This window comes from Lepisma saccharinum, chromosome 27, assembly GCF_977018435.1.
Source record: "Lepisma saccharinum chromosome 27, izLepSacc3.1, whole genome shotgun sequence".
Lineage (NCBI taxonomy): Eukaryota > Metazoa > Arthropoda > Insecta > Zygentoma > Lepismatidae > Lepisma > Lepisma saccharinum.
This window is the reverse complement of record NC_139255.1, coordinates 31423689-31440865: the sequence shown is the minus strand read 5'-3', so window position 1 is coordinate 31440865 and position 17177 is coordinate 31423689. Positions and strand designations below refer to the sequence as shown.

General features: G+C 29.9%; 1 protein-coding gene and 1 pseudogene across 2 annotated transcripts in view; one reads left to right on the top strand and one right to left on the bottom strand.

Annotated features, from left to right (window-relative positions):
• The window catches only part of LOC145980424 (uncharacterized), a 53304-nt gene that overhangs the window by 26191 nt on the left and 9936 nt on the right, over positions 1-17177 (bottom strand). The window lies entirely within an intron of this gene.
• On the top strand, positions 6573-16066 carry LOC145980455 (cytochrome c oxidase subunit 2 pseudogene; annotated as a pseudogene).

Genomic DNA, 17177 nt, shown 5'->3' with positions numbered 1-17177 from the left:
TGTCCTCTAACAATAATTGTCAATTCTTCTAAATTGACAGTTTCAAAGGCAAAACAATTTAGGTGGGCCTTATTGCGGTAACTTACCTTACAGTCGCGAGGAAATATTATGTATTATTCCTTGCCGGATTCACTTAAAGCACTTAAATTGTGAATATTGCAAGTGACGTAAACAGGTGCTGTGCAAAAATGCTTTTTTGAGTTCCGATATCTTTTCTGTTGTTGACGATCGTCTTTTCAAAAATCTTATTTTTACAGCACTGATTATTCAACTATCATGTTCAGACACAATTTCTGAGATTAAGATGAAATTAAACTTGAAATTTAATGTAATAGCAGCACCTTCAGCATCAAATTCCCCATGTATTTAAATGGGAGAACAATTGCCCATCAAAAGCGTGGGGATACAACAGGGCTGCTGCCATCTACAATAGTTTGCTTTGACCAGGCCCATTGAACACGTCCAGTTGACGGATGCAAACTTTCCTGTCGCTTGTGATCTGTTTTGTCTTCACGAGCTATTTTGTTGTATCCCTCCGTGTTCTACTGTGGGTGGGGTTTAGAACGCTTCTATCTATCTGCACGAGATGTCGCTACAGTGCAGGGACACTTTTACGTATTGCAAGGGTTTCGTTTTCCTCAAACAGTCTCAAAATAGGAAAACTGACTTCTACTGTGATGATGTTAATGTCAAGTACAATGAACATTGCATGACCCCAACAAAACAGTTTTCCATAAACTTGTGTGGTTAACGAGATAATTGCATGTGAAAATTACGGGTTTTCCCCATTTTTATGCCCAATTTACTTATTAAGCAGGGTCTTTTTTTTTTAATTTCTGCTTTGTAGGAATTACGCAGCCATATTTCCTGAAGGATAGAAAACAAACCCCGAGGTCCTATCTTTGCTCGTAACTGAAAAATCTGTTCAAAACGGAACGTCAGCACTGCGCGTTTTCGTCACATGTATGAAGGAGCCTTAAAATTGTGCAACAGACAACATGAGTTCAACATAGAACTTAAAAAGGTTTGAGAAAATTGTTTACCTCCAAATTTCCACCGATTTCCTACCACAAAATCTCCTGACGAACTAAATCGGGCAGGATGAAGAAAAGATAGAGGATGGATCGTAGCATGGTTGTAAAAAAGCTTGCCGCTGGATTGGCATACTCCCTTTCGTTTGAAACATGTCCGCTGGTGAAGTAGAAATAAGATTTGGACATAATATTATTTATATTTCCTGAAAACATATTCCATTGAATTCGATTTTTCCTCTCCCAGGGACTGGCGTTTGCACTGTGCTTGGTTTAGTACCATTTTGCTGGGATTGGTAACGCTGATTGAGGAACAACTTGCTGGTACCTCAGTCCTCGCTGATCTTCACAACCTCGCTGCCCCTCCCTTCACTGCTCCTTCCACCCCTCACCCATCTGTCTGTAATAATTACATCAATTGTAATAATATTATCCACACTGTTATCAAAAAAAATAATTACAGACCGAGAAAAAAGATCACCATTTGAATGTGGATTTGACCCAAAGTCTTCAGCACGAATTCCATTCTCTATAAAATTCTTTCTAATTGCAGTAATTTTTCTAATTTTTGATGTAGAAATCGTATTACTATTACCAATAACAGTTATTATTACTAATTCAAAATTAATATATTGACTATGTGTTAGACTCCTATTCCTATTAATTTTACTTTTAGGTTTGTATCATGAATGAACCCAAGGATCACTAGAATGAGCATGCTGGAGTAATAGTTAATAATAACATTTGAGTTGCATTCAAAAGGTATTGAATAATTCAATTTACTTTATTAAGCGAGAAGCAAAAGCAATCAGCTTCGACCTGAATAAATTGGTATATATTACCCTTGCTTACTTGACTGAAGCCAAAGAAAGGCGGCATATTAATGTTAATAATAAAATTAGGATTATCTCCTCGGTTAAGGGGTACATTATTTAAGTGGGGGCTGCTAACTTCCATCTTTAGTGGCGAAATTCCATTAATACTCTTCATGTTATTTCTTTAGTATAAAATTACATTATCTTTTCATGATAAGGCTGGACTTTAAATAAGTTCAAGAAATATTTACAGAATTATTTTATTCTTCCTAATAACTTCAATATTATGCTTTACTATAAGCTATATAAACACACATAAATTATTAATAAAATTACTATTAAAAATGAAAATATAAAATAAACATTAAAATAGTTAGAATGTATTAGTTGAATATTTAAAGAACCACTCCTTACATATTTATACACTCCCTGCCCCCCCATAAGCTCACTTCATTCATAATCAATAGCCTTAATATATAGTCCTCCAGTAATAAATGAACTACTAATTAATCCACCAGAGGACAAATATGGTAAAAATCATATTCCACCTAATAAATAGTATATTATTTTATTATTAAAAAATGGATAAACTTCAAACAAAAAAGACGTAATATTATATCCAATTCATCCCCCCAATAAAATACAAATAACTGCCCCTATTTTCAAATTAAGGGGAATAATAACAACAAAAACAGAAGGAAAAACTAATCATATTAATCCAGAACCACCTACAACAGATAACAATAATAAGCCTAATATGCCTTTAAATATACCTCACCCCCCATCATCAGAAAAGGATTGAAATGATATACCTCTATAAGGCTTACCAACTAAATAATAATTTAATCGAAAACTATAAGCTATGGTTATACCCGTAGAAATTCATAATAAAACAAATATTACTAAACTAAAAGAAGATATACTTAATATTTCCAAAATTAGATCCTTAGAATAAAATCCAGCCAAAAATGGTATTCCACATAGGGCAAGACTGGAAATTATTATACAAGAAATAGTTATTGGTATTTTATTAATTAAACCCCCCATGCAACGAATATCCTGAACATCACCTATAACATGAATTACTACACCAGCACATAAAAACAATAAAGACTTAAATATAGCGTGCGTCAACAAATGAAAAAATGATAACTCCTTTAATCCCATAGATAATGTTAATATTATTAACCCAAGTTGTCTTAATGTAGATAAAGCAATAATTTTCCTTAAATCATATTCAAAATTAGCACCAACCCCAGCTATAAATATAGTTAGCCCAGATAATAATAAAAGTATTTTACCAAGAACAGTATATATCAACATATCCCCAAAACGAATTAATAAATAAACCCCAGCAGTAACCAAAGTAGAAGAATGAACTAATGCAGAAACTGGGGTCGGTGCAGCTATAGCTGCCGGCAAGCATGCAGAAAAAGGAATTTGTGCACTCTTTGTTATTCCAGCAATAATAATAAATCTAGTAATTAATATTATATCAAAATCAGAAACTAATCATAAGTAACAAATATAATTTCATCTACCATAATTTAATATTCAAGCAATAGATAATAAAATAAACACATCACCAATTCGATTGGACAGGGCAGTTAATATCCCAGCAGAATAGGAACGAACATTCTGATAATAAATTACCAGTGGCGATGCTACATAAAGGGCAACTAGGGCACTGCCCCACAACAATTTTAACATAAAAAGTTCATCTGAAGAGACGATCGGTATATACGCGTAAATATTTTTTTTGTTTTTTCCCTCAACCCCTACGTTGCTGCAACCAGACTTACAGGGCATGCACCCTGTGCGAGGTTAATATATTTCTCCGTCCTGTTGGAGAGAGTCCAATTTCGGCTCTGCCCTGGAGACGTGACGTCACTGACTGATCCAAACATTTACAGCATAGGCAAGGGACGGTCCCGTCACAATGGAAAAGCGCAAAATTCGTGGCCGTCTCTGGGCAGTAAACGAGGTGCCCTGCCCATTCATGTTTGCCTCGTTCAGTGTTTCCAACGCTTGGTATGCAGTTCATTCGTTCTTCCAGCCTGCAGCAATAAGATAGAAAAAAATCCCTCGAATGCTTTTCTTCGCGCTTGTTCCGGCGACCTGAAAAGTTGACAACACTTTTTATTGCACAAACTAGTCCCTCGTATTTTCAAAAAGATCCTCCTTTCCTCTTTTCTTCCCATTGTAATACGGATTTGGATTTGAGTTAGTGTGTGAGTTTGCGTTGCGTTCCGTCTGTGCGTATTGGTCGCTTATGAAATAATTAGTTTTTCGCGATTTTATAGTTACTGTACGTGTTTATTTATTTGTGTAATTGTGTCTGTGTTCCAGCAACTTGACATGCAGAATATCTTCGTAAGTATAAACGAACTTTTTGGGGGTACATGGTTAATGTAAAGTGTTGTAACTGAACTTAACGCTGCATCATCTTCCTACTTAGTCATTGATATTAGTGGATACTTGGTGAATATGACATTGAATCATGTAGAAACTTTAATATCTACGCCTTTCAATTCATTGACAATGGAAGAGAAACTGCAGTGTAACATTTTCCTAATCATTCCAGTATCTACCCAAAGTTTAGTTACTGCAAGCGACGTTAGTATTCGAGTTTTTTTTTTATTCATGTATTTTTGTTCCATATGTTGCTGATTTTTCGTATTCCTACGTAGTGAGTATTTAATGCTCTTTGGAGAGATATCTTGATCAGAATGTTAATTTTATTCCAAATTGTTCGAACAATTTACTTACTCCATATCAAGGAACTCCCCTCAAAAACCTTAAAGAGGAATATAGGGGCTAACTGCCCCCCTCCCCACCCAAAAGAAAAATGTGCCCTGCCTGACTGAAAAGGCACGCGCCGCCCCTGTAAATTACTAGACAATAAGAAACTAACCCTAGACCATCCCATCCTAAAATAATTCTAATAATATTAGGAGAAATAATTAAAAACATTATAGATCCAACAAATAATAAAACTAAAATAATAAATCGATTTATGTTATAGTCCCCCTCTATATAAGAACCTCTATAATTAATAACCATAGAAGAGATATATATAACTAAACCTATAAAAATTAAAGATATTCAATCAAATAATATTGTTATAATAATACTAGAACTATTCAAATTAACAATATTTCACTCAATAAAAATTCTAACATCCTTAATTAAAAATATCATCCCTAATAATAATAAAATTATTCCACTAATCAATAAAATCATTGATGTCATACTTGTAATAAAAAAATTAAAAACCATTGATTTAAGAACTTTTAGTTACCACTAAGTCCACAACTTACTATTCTACTTAAACTACTTAAATATTTTAAATTCAATGAAATATTGGAGAACAAAAAATAATTAAAAAATTTAATGGAAATAAATGACAAAATAATAATAAATATTCACGAATATTACTTCTTCAACAAGAAAATACACCAGAATAATATAATCCATGCTGAGTATAAGAATATAAATATAAAGTATAACCAGCACTTAAAAAAGAAAGTAATGCAACACCCACAAAACTAAAATAAGATCATCCAATAATTCTATTTAGTAGACTAATTTCACCCAGCAGGTTAATAGAGGGGGGGCAGCCATATTAGTAATTCTTAATATAAATCATCATAAAGATAATCTAGGAATATAATTAATTATTCCCCTATTAATTAATATACTACGACTACCTAATCGGTCATAAGTAATATTTACTAGACAAAATATCCCAGAAGAACAAAGACCATGTGCCACTATTAAAATAAGGCCACCATTTATCCCTCATGCTCCTATAGTTATAATCCCCATTAAAACAAGGCCTATATGTGCTACAGATGAATACGCAACCAAGGCCCTTAAATCAATTTGACGTATACAAACAAGACTAATTATTCAAATTCCAACAATTCTAATACCAAATCAAAAAATATTATATTTAATAGCTAATCTCTCAATACAAGAAATAATTCGCAAAATCCCATATCCTCCAAGCTTTAATAAAACCCCAGCCAAAATTATAGACCCACTAACTGGAGCCTCAACATGAGCCCTAGGTAATCACAAATGAACCAAAAACATAGGTATTTTTACTAAAAAAGCAAACACCATTCTAATATATCAAACAAAATAATTTATATTAATATTAATATATCTAAATATATATATATATAGACCACCCACCTTATAATTTAATATAAAAATACCAACCAAAAGGGGTAAAGAAGCAAGTAATGTATAAAAAAGTAAATATACACCCGCTTGTACTCGCTCTGGCTGATATCCTCACCCTAAAATTAAAAATAAAGTAGGTACTAATGATCCCTCAAAAAACAAATAAAATTAAAAAAAAATTATTCTTATAAAAGTTAATATTAATAATAATAATAAAATAATTAACAAAAATATAAATCTACAAGGATAAAAATAAATAGATATAATACTATTTCTAGCCACTATTATTAAAAAATAATTCAAATACTAAGTAAAATTAAAGAGTAAGACATCACATCTAATCCAATAAAATAACCAACCCCCCATACTCCGATACCAAATCACACTATTAATAAAAACAAAAAACAACCAAAAACAATAGAAATTTGAACCACCATTCATAAAGAACTATTAAATCTCAAAAGGATTAAAAATATAAAATAAAAAATATATTTTAACATTTTAATAATACAAAAGAATTAAAATAATCATTACCATGAGTACGTGTAACTGATACTATAACAGATAAACCAAGAGCCCCCTCACATACACAAAATGAAATAAATAATAAACAAAAATAAGCTTCTTCCTGATTATTAATAAAATAATAAGTTATATATAAATATAAGGATAATACAATAAATTCAAGTCTTAATAGAGTTACTAATAAATGCCTACGTTGAGAAATAAAACAAAAATCTAATAAATAAAATAATTAATATAAATAATATTCTTAACATAAGTTTTTATAGTTTAATAAAAACAATGGTCTTGTAAATCATAAATGAATTAATAATTCTAAAAACATCAAGGAAGATATAATTACATCATCATTAGCCCCCAAAGCCAATATTTTTATTAAACTACTCCTTGATATTAAAATACAATTAATACTAATTACCGTTATATTATTATTAGCGCTAATAATAATATATATAAAACATCCACTATCTATAGGAGTTATACTAATTATACAAACTGTTACTGCATGTCTAACAATATCAACATTCCTAAAATCCACATGACTTTCCTACGTATTATTCCTAGTATTTTTAGGAGGAATACTAGTTCTATTTATTTACACAACAAGACTTACACCAAATGAAATATTCAAAATAAGAACAAAAATAATGACTTTATATGTAACCCTAATGTCATTATGTTTATTTATATTAATAATAATAGATCCATTATTAGCCCCCTCAATACTACAAAATATAGATACATATACAACCTGAAGAAGTACCCCCCCCTACCAGGAATAAAATTATATAATGAATCCATTATAATAATAACTACTATAACAGTAGTATATTTATTTATTACATTAATTGCAATTGTAAAAATTACTAGACTTTCACATGGGCCTCTAAAAATAATTAAATAATTACAAATGACAAAGCCAGCGCGGATTTATCACCCCCTACTTAAACTAGCAAATAATGCATTAGTAGACTTACCAGCCCCACTAAATATTTCCTACTGATGAAATTTTGGTTCACTTATAGGAATGTGTCTTTCAATCCAAATCTTAACAGGTCTTTTTTTAGCAATACATTATATTTCAAGAACAGATTTAGCCTTTTCTAGAGTAATACACATCTGCCGAGATGTAAACTATGGATGAATACTACGAACTATTCATGCTAACGGAGCCTCCATATTCTTTATTTGTATATATATATACATGTTGGACGAGGGATATATTATGGATCCTACTTATATTTTCACACATGATCTACTGGGGTCATAATTATATTAGCAACAATAGCAACAGCATTTGTTGGATATGTACTACCATGAGGTCAAATATCATTTTGGGGTGCCACAGTATTTACTAACTTACTCTCAGCAATTCCATATTTAGGAACTACACTAGTTCAATGAATTTGAGGTGGATTTGCGGTAGATAGTGCCACACTGACTCGATTCTTCGCCTTCCATTTTTTATTACCATTTATTTTAATAGCAATATCCATAGTTCATCTACTTTTCTTGCATCAAACCGGATCTAATAACCCACTATCTATTAATAGTAATATGGATAAAATCCCATTCCACCCATACTTCTCCATAAAAGACACATTAGGGTTTATACTTATAATTTTAAGATTAATACAACTCTCATTAATATTTCCAACAACCCTAGGAGATCCTGAAAATTTTACCCCTGCAAATCCACTAGTAACCCCTGTACACATTCAGCCAGAATGATACTTTCTATTTGCATATGCCATTCTACGATCAATTCCAAATAAACTTGGGGGAGTAATAGCACTAGTATTATCTATTATAATTTTATTTATTATACCAATACATCATAAAAGAAATTTTCGTGGACTACAATTTTACCCTTTAAATCAAGTATTATTTTGATTAATATTTGCAACCTTTATTTTATTAACCTGAATTGGAGCCCGGCCCGTAGAAACTCCGTATATTACTACTGGGCAAGTATTGACAATTATATATTTTATATATTTCATTATGTCCCCGGCAACCCTACTACTATGAGATAAAATTTTAAAAAAATGACTTCTTGACTGAAATTTTAAGTGTATGTCTTGAAAACATAAAATAGAATGTAAATATTCTAGAAGTCTTCACATCCTAATTATTATGCAACTAAATATAAATTGATACAATCAAGCCCCTAAAACCAACAAAAAAAAAAATAATTTAAAGAAACTGGAAGGAAACTCCTTCAAGCTAAATATATAAGTTTATCATAACGAAATCGTGGTAGTGTACCTCAAACTCAAATATAAATAAATCCTAAAAAAATAACCCTTAAATAAAAAAAATAAGAAAAGTGGTATCCCCCCAACAATAAAATTCTAAATAAAACACTTATAAATAAAATACTAGCATATTCAGATATAAAAATTAAAGCAAACCCCCCGGCACTATACTCAACATTAAATCCAGAAACAAGTTCAGACTCCCCCTCAGCAAAATCAAAAGGAGTTCGGTTAGTTTCAGCTAAACAAGAACTCAATCAGGCTAATGCCAACGGCATAGCAATAAAAATAAATCATAAATAATCCTGAAAAACATTAAATAAAAGTAAATTATAACCACCAATTAAAAAAATAAAAGATAATAAAATTAATACTAATCTAACCTCATAAGAGATAGTTTGAGCAACTGCTCGAAGACCACCGAGTAATGCATAATTAGAATTAGATGATCATCCAGCAGATATTACTCTATATACTCCTATTCTCATACAACATAAAAAGAAAAACACCCCCAAATAAAAATTAAATAATAAGGTGTGATATGGAAAAAGAACCCAAACAACCAAAGATAAAAATAAACTAAAAATTGGAGATATATAATATGGGTAATAATTTCTCAAAGTAGGTAATGTTTGCTCCTTAGTAAATAATTTAACTGCATCAGCAAAAGGCTGAAAAATACCACAAATTCCAACCCGATTAGGCCCCCTACGAATTTGAATATAACCTAATACCCTACGCTCAAATAAAGTAAAAAAAGCAACTCTAATTAAAACACACACAACCAAAATAATAAAAGAAATAACTCCAATAAATAAATCTAATATCATCTACTATAAAAAGAAATTTATCTTCATTATTGAATTCTAAATTCAATGCACTTCTCTGCCACAATAGCAATTATTATTAATCAATATTACATATATAATATAAGTATTTGGTCCTTTCGTACTAAAACACTTTTAATATTAAGAGATAGAAACCAACCTGGCTCACGCCGGTTTGAACTCAGATCATGTAAGAAATTAAAGGTCGAACAGACCATCAAATTTGAAATGCTACACCCAAATGATATCTTAATCCAACATCGAGGTCGCAACCCCTCCTGTCGATAGGATCTCTCAAGAAAGATTACGCTGTTATCCCTAAGGTAACTTATTCTTTAAATCACTAAAAATGGATCCAAAATAACAAAAATTATTGAATATTAAATAAAAAAGAGCTAATTATTATCTTCCCATCACCCCAACGAAATATTATTTAATAATGTATATAGTTATGCTGCTAATCAAAACATTATTAAAATAATATAAAGATCTATAGGGTCTTATCGTCCCCTTAAAAAAATAAAGCCTTTTCACTTTAAAGTAAAATTATATATTAATTAACTAAAGACAGTCTATTCCTCGTCCAACCATTCATTCTAGCCCCCAATTAAAAGACTAATGATTATGCTACCTTCGCACGGTCAAAACACCGCAGCCATTAAACAAATGTCATTGGGCAGGTTATACTTCATATAAAAGTCATGAAAAGATGTTTTTGATAAAGAGGCGAGAATAGATTTTGCCTAATTCCTTTAATTAATTAAATAAATATACTAATAGAATCATAATTTCAAAATAAAACCCATTAAAACATATAATTAAGTAAGAAAGTAAAACCAAACTAAATTTTTAATAAAATTTCAAATAAATTATAACAAAATTACAAAAATTAGCAATCTCCAAACCAATAAATATAATAATTTACTATAAAGTTATAACCAACATATTAACCAGAAGCACATCCCCCCTAGTCATAACTAAACATTAATATTATAGTATACATTAATATAAAAAAATATTAAAATGTAAAGCTATATTAAATATAATTCCCTAATAACTAGATATAAGGTAAGTCGAATAACATTTCATTACAAGTAGTAATTTTAACAGAAAAATATAACACTTTTACCTTAAAATTAATTCCACTAGCTCCTCACCCTTCGAGAAAACAGAATATTCAATTAAAATTTAATCCTCCCTGATACAAAAGGTGCGATTATTAACATCTCCTATAATAAAAATTAATATTTCATATATTTAATAAATCCCAATACTGTACTAATTATCTATAACAAACTAATTCATATACACTAAGCATATAACCAACCCCAATAAAATTCCTTTTCATATATAAACAACTTATAAATAAAATTCAAATAGTAATAAAATTTCTATCAAAATATATCGAATTGCACGACTAACTACTCAATGTAAATGAATATTCTAACTAACAGAAATATTTTGATACTATTCAAACTAGACACACCTTCCGGTACGCCTACTATGTTACGACTTATCTCACCTATATAAATGAGAGCGACGGGCGATGTGCGCATGCCCTAGAGCTAATAAACCAAAATGTTATTCTAAAACAAAATTACAATTAAATCCAATTTCAAATATAATTCCAATATATTATCCAAATCAACATAATGTAACCCATCTCCACCCACTAATAAGCTGCACCTTGACCTGAAATATATCCCAATAGAAAAAAAGAACATATATATTTAAATATTCAAATTACGGCGGTATACAAACTGATATTTTACAATAATAGGTCAAATAAAACGCGGAATATCGATTACGGAACAGGTTCCTCTAAATAGAATAAAGCACCGCCAAATTCTTTGAGTTTCAAGACCATAACTAATACTACTCAAACCAAATTCACAATGATAATAATAGGGTATCTAATCCTAGTTTAATATATCACCTTTATAGAATTAATAAAAATAAAGAACAAATTATATTAAAAATTTCACCTAATAAATAAAATATAAACAACCAAAAATCAATTATTACTACAATTAAGCCAACAACCCTCCACTTATATCCCCACGTCTAACCGCGGCAGCTGGCACGAATTTAGCCGGACAAAATAAATATTAAAATTCAAAATCCTGTAATCTAATTTACATTAAAATTAAACAAACCCACACACTGCGAACTAAATCCAAATACACCCTCTCAACCCATAAAAAATTGGAGGAAGTTTTCCCTCTCTTTAATAAATACATATGTAAAATTTAACTAGGGAGATTTAAGCTAGAATAAAACTTTAATTTAAAATATAAAGAGAGGTTCTTTATTATTACATCGTATGTATTATATTAAATTAAATTATAATTAGGAATTATCTCACGAAAATTTCCTCCCTTTTTTATTTTTACTCACTTTCCCGTACTATATAGAACACAATTTTTTTCCCCTCAAAATTGTGTTCTATATAGATATATTAACTTCTTTTTCTCTAGACTCAATAAGTGTTAAAATGACATGTTAATTAAGTCAATTACTTTAAGTTAGACTACAAAAACTTAAAGAAAATTGGATAAAATTAAAATCAATTCTGAAGTATTTTATATTATTTAATAAATGGGTCTACTTATTGATCATAACAATAAAAGTCTAATAAATAATATTATTAGCCCACTGTTATATTTTTTTATAAATAAGATGTCTGAAAAAGGATTACCATGATAGGGTAAAGTATACATGAAATTTAACATGTTCTTATTAATTTATTTTTAATAAAAATGAATTTTTATAAATGAAAGAATTAAACTTTCTCCAATGGTATCAAACCCCATAGTGCATCATACACCAATATATAATAAAAAGGTAAGCTAATCAAGCTAGAGGGCTCATACCCCACATATGAAGGTTCATAATTAATCCTTCCCTTTTTAATGCTCACAACCCCCAAAAAAATAATATTCCTATTAACCCTCACAATAGGAACCCTCCTTTCTATTTCTTCCACCTCATGATATGGAGCCTGAATAGGCTTAGAAATTAATTTAATATCTTTTATTCCATTAATTTCAACACCAAATAATCAACGAAATACAGAAGCATCACTTAAATACTTTCTAATTCAAGCATTAGCATCATCAATAATTTTAGCCGCAGCATTAATTATAATTAATGCTACAAATTTCAATATACAGACCCAACTTCTGACTATAGCTTTATTAATAAAAATAGGAGCTGCTCCATTTCATATTTGAATACCAGAAGTTATAGAAGGAATAACATGAATTAACTGCCTAGTGATGACAACTATTCAAAAAATTGCTCCATCAATATTACTTAGTTATGTAATTGACAATTTAAACATAATTCTAATTTTAACGATTAGAACATCAGCAATTATTGGAGCAATTGGGGGATTAAATCAAACCTCGTTACGAAAAATTATAGCCTTTTCATCAATTAACCACATGTCATGAATTATTCTAAGAATAACATCAGAAGATAACACCTGGTTAACATATTTACTACTATACATCCTTATAACCACCTCTACCATTATGCTATTTTCAATAAACAAAACATACTACGTTCATCAACTGTTTATATTGAAACTTCCCCCCATCAAAAAAATGTCTCTATTCATATCAATACTATCTCTTGGTGGACTACCACCCCTATTAGGATTTTTACCAAAATGAATAGTTATTATCCAAACAACCAACCTTAAACAACTAATTATAATTATAATTCTAATTAGTATATCACTATTAACTCTATACTATTACTTACGAACCTCACTTACATCAATTTTAATAAATTATAAAATTAATATATGAAACATTATTAACAACAAACCATTAAATTTAAAAGAACAAGTATTATCGGTAGTTACAATCTTTCTCTCAGTGTGTGGATTACCTATGATTCAACCAATTTATATATCTTTATAAGATCTTTATAAGTAAGGTCTTAAGTTAATTTTAAACTAATGACCTTCAAAGTCATAAATAAAGGGTACTCTTTTAGGCCTTAATACATACAATGTATCACCCTGAAATTGCAGTTCAAAATTATTATTCTTAACTATAAAGCCAAAATTTAATGAGAGAGTTTAAAAACTCATAAATAAATTTACAGTTTATCACCTATATAACTTCAGTCATCTCATTCTTGCAACGATGATTATTTTCTACTAACCATAAAGATATTGGTACAATATATTTAATTTTTGGAGTATGATCAGGAATAGTTGGAACATCATTAAGTATCTTAATCCGTATAGAATTAGGCCAGCCAGGAAGTTTAATTGGAGATGATCAAATCTACAATGTAATTGTAACTGCACACGCATTTATTATAATTTTTTCATAGTAATACCCATTATAATTGGGGGATTTGGAAACTGATTACTACCTCTAATAATTGGGGCCCCAGACATAGCCTTCCCACGATTAAATAATATAAGATTTTGATTACTACCCCCATCATTAACTCTACTATTATCAGGAAGAATTGTAGAAAGTGGTGCAGGAACTGGTTGAACAGTGTATCCTCCCCTATCTGCAGGAATTGCACATGCTGGAGCCTCTGTTGATTTATCAATTTTTTCATTACATTTAGCAGGAGTATCCTCTATTCTAGGGGCAGTAAATTTTATTACAACAGTAATTAATATACGAACTATGGGGATATCTATAGAACGAATACCATTATTTGTATGATCAGTAGTAATTACTGCAGTTCTACTATTATTATCACTACCAGTTCTAGCAGGAGCAATTACTATATTATTAACAGATCGAAATTTAAATACCTCATTTTTTGATCCATCAGGTGGTGGAGATCCAATCTTATATCAACACCTATTCTGATTCTTTGGACACCCAGAAGTATATATCCTAATTCTACCGGGATTTGGAATAATTTCACATATTGTAACTCAAGAAAGAGGTAAAAAAGAAACATTTGGAGTCCTTGGAATAATTTATGGAATAATAGCAATTGGATTCCTAGGATTCATCGTATGGGCACATCATATATTGACTGTAGGAATAGATGTTGATACACGAGCATATTTTACTGCAGCCACAATAATTATTGCTGTACCAACAGGAATTAAAGTATTTAGATGAATTGCAACATTACATGGAACACAAATTAATTACTCCCCATCAATATTATGAGCATTAGGACTTATTTTCTTATTTACAATAGGGGATTAACAGGAGTAGTATTAGCAAATTCATCACTAGATATTGTACTACATGATACATACTATGTTGTAGCACATTTTCACTATGTACTGTCTATAGGAGCAGTATTTGCTATTATAGCAGGACTAGTACATTGATTTCCACTATTTACAGGAGTAATAATAAATCCAGATTAATTAAAAATTCAATTCATCTCAATGTTTATTGGAGTAAACTTAACATTCTTTCCACAACATTTTCTAGGATTAAGAGGAATACCACGACGATATTCGGATTACCCAGATGCATATACAATATGAAATATTGTTTCAAGATTAGGATCAATCTTATCATTTACAGCAGTAATTATTATAATTTTTATTACCTGAGAAGGCATGACAAGCGCCCGACCAACATTATTTAATCTACAACAGGCATCATCAATTGAATGATATCAAATGTCACCTCCTTCTGAACATACATATTCAGAACTTCCAATACTACTTACTAACAACTAATTTTTAAGGTGGCAGAGAAGTGCATTGAATTTAAGCTTCAAATATAAGGGATACCCCTTACTCAAAAGTGGCAACCTGAAATCAAATAGGACTACAAGATAGATCCTCCCCATTAATAGAACAAATAATATTTTTCCATGACCACACAATATTAATTTTAATTATAATTACAGCATTAGTAGGGTATTTAATAGCATCATTATTTAATAACAAATTAACAAATCGAATACTTTTAGAAGGACAAACGTTAGAAATAATATGAACAATTATACCAGCAATTACCCTAGTTTTTATTACCCTACCCTCTCTACGTTTATTATATTTATTAGATGAAATTAATCAACCTTCATTAACGCTTAAAACTATTGGGCATCAATGATATTGAAGTTATGAATACTCCGATTTTATAAGGGCAGAATTTGATTCTTATATAGCTCCAACAAATGAAATATCTTTAAACTCGTTTCGATTATTAGATGTAGATAATCGAACAGTACTACCAATCAATATAGATATTCGAGTACTAACTACATCTGCAGATGTATTGCATTCATGAGCCATGCCATCCATAGGAATTAAGATAGATGCCACTCCAGGACGACTTAACCAGGCAGGGGTAAACATTAGTCGAATCGGTCTATTTTTTGGACAGTGTTCAGAAATTTGTGGGTCTAATCATAGATTTATACCAATTATTGTTGAAACTACAACTCACAAATCTTTTATTAATTGATTAATAAATATTATACAAGAATCATTAGATGACTGAAAAGTAAGTAATGGTCTCTTAAACCACAAAATAGTAATATAACAACTACTTCTAATGAAAAAAGTTAGTTAATATATAATAACATAGGAATGTCAAACCTAAATTATCCTTGTAGATACTTTTTTATTCCGCAAATATACCCATTAAACTGAATTATTCTATTCACAATATTTATATTAACCTATTTTTCATTTTTAATTGTCAACTATTATAGTTATAATAAATTATTAAATAATAATAATTTTAAAATAGAAAATAAGCCAAAAATTAAATACTGAAAATGATAACAAGATTATTTTCATCATTTGACCCAACATCATCAATTATAAATATATCATTAAATTGAATAAGAACATTCTTGGGATTATTAATAATTCCAGCCCCATTTTGATTAATACAATCACGAACCTCTATACTATATAATATAATAATAGTAAAATTACATGAAGAATTTAAAACATTTTTAGGGACAACTAGTCACCAAGGAAGAACTCTAATATTTATTAGTATATTTTCAATAATCTTATTTAATAATTCAATAGGATTATTACCCTATGTATTTACTAGATCAAGTCACTTAGTCTTTACCCTAACCCTACCAATATGATTATCATTTATGCTATTCGGATGAATTAATAATACAAAACATATATTAGCACACCTAGTACCGGAAGGTGTGCCAGCACTATTAATACCAATTATAGTAGGTATTGAAATAATTAGAAACCTAATTCGTCCAATAACTCTATCAGTACGATTGGCAGCCAACATAATAGTTGGCCATTTAATAATATCAATAATTGGAAATACAGGAACAATATTAGAAATTATTGGGCTTTCAATACTAATTTTAGCACAAGTTATATTAATTATTATAGAAACAGCCGTAGCATTTATTCAGTCTTACGTATTTGCCTTATTAATTGCTATTTATTCTAGAGAATCAAAATAACTAATGTCAACAAACCAAAATCACCCATATCACTTAGTAGATCAAAGCCCATGACCAGCAACAGGAGCCGTTAGAGCAATAATGTTAACAACAGGGATAATTAGATGATTTCACCAACAAAAC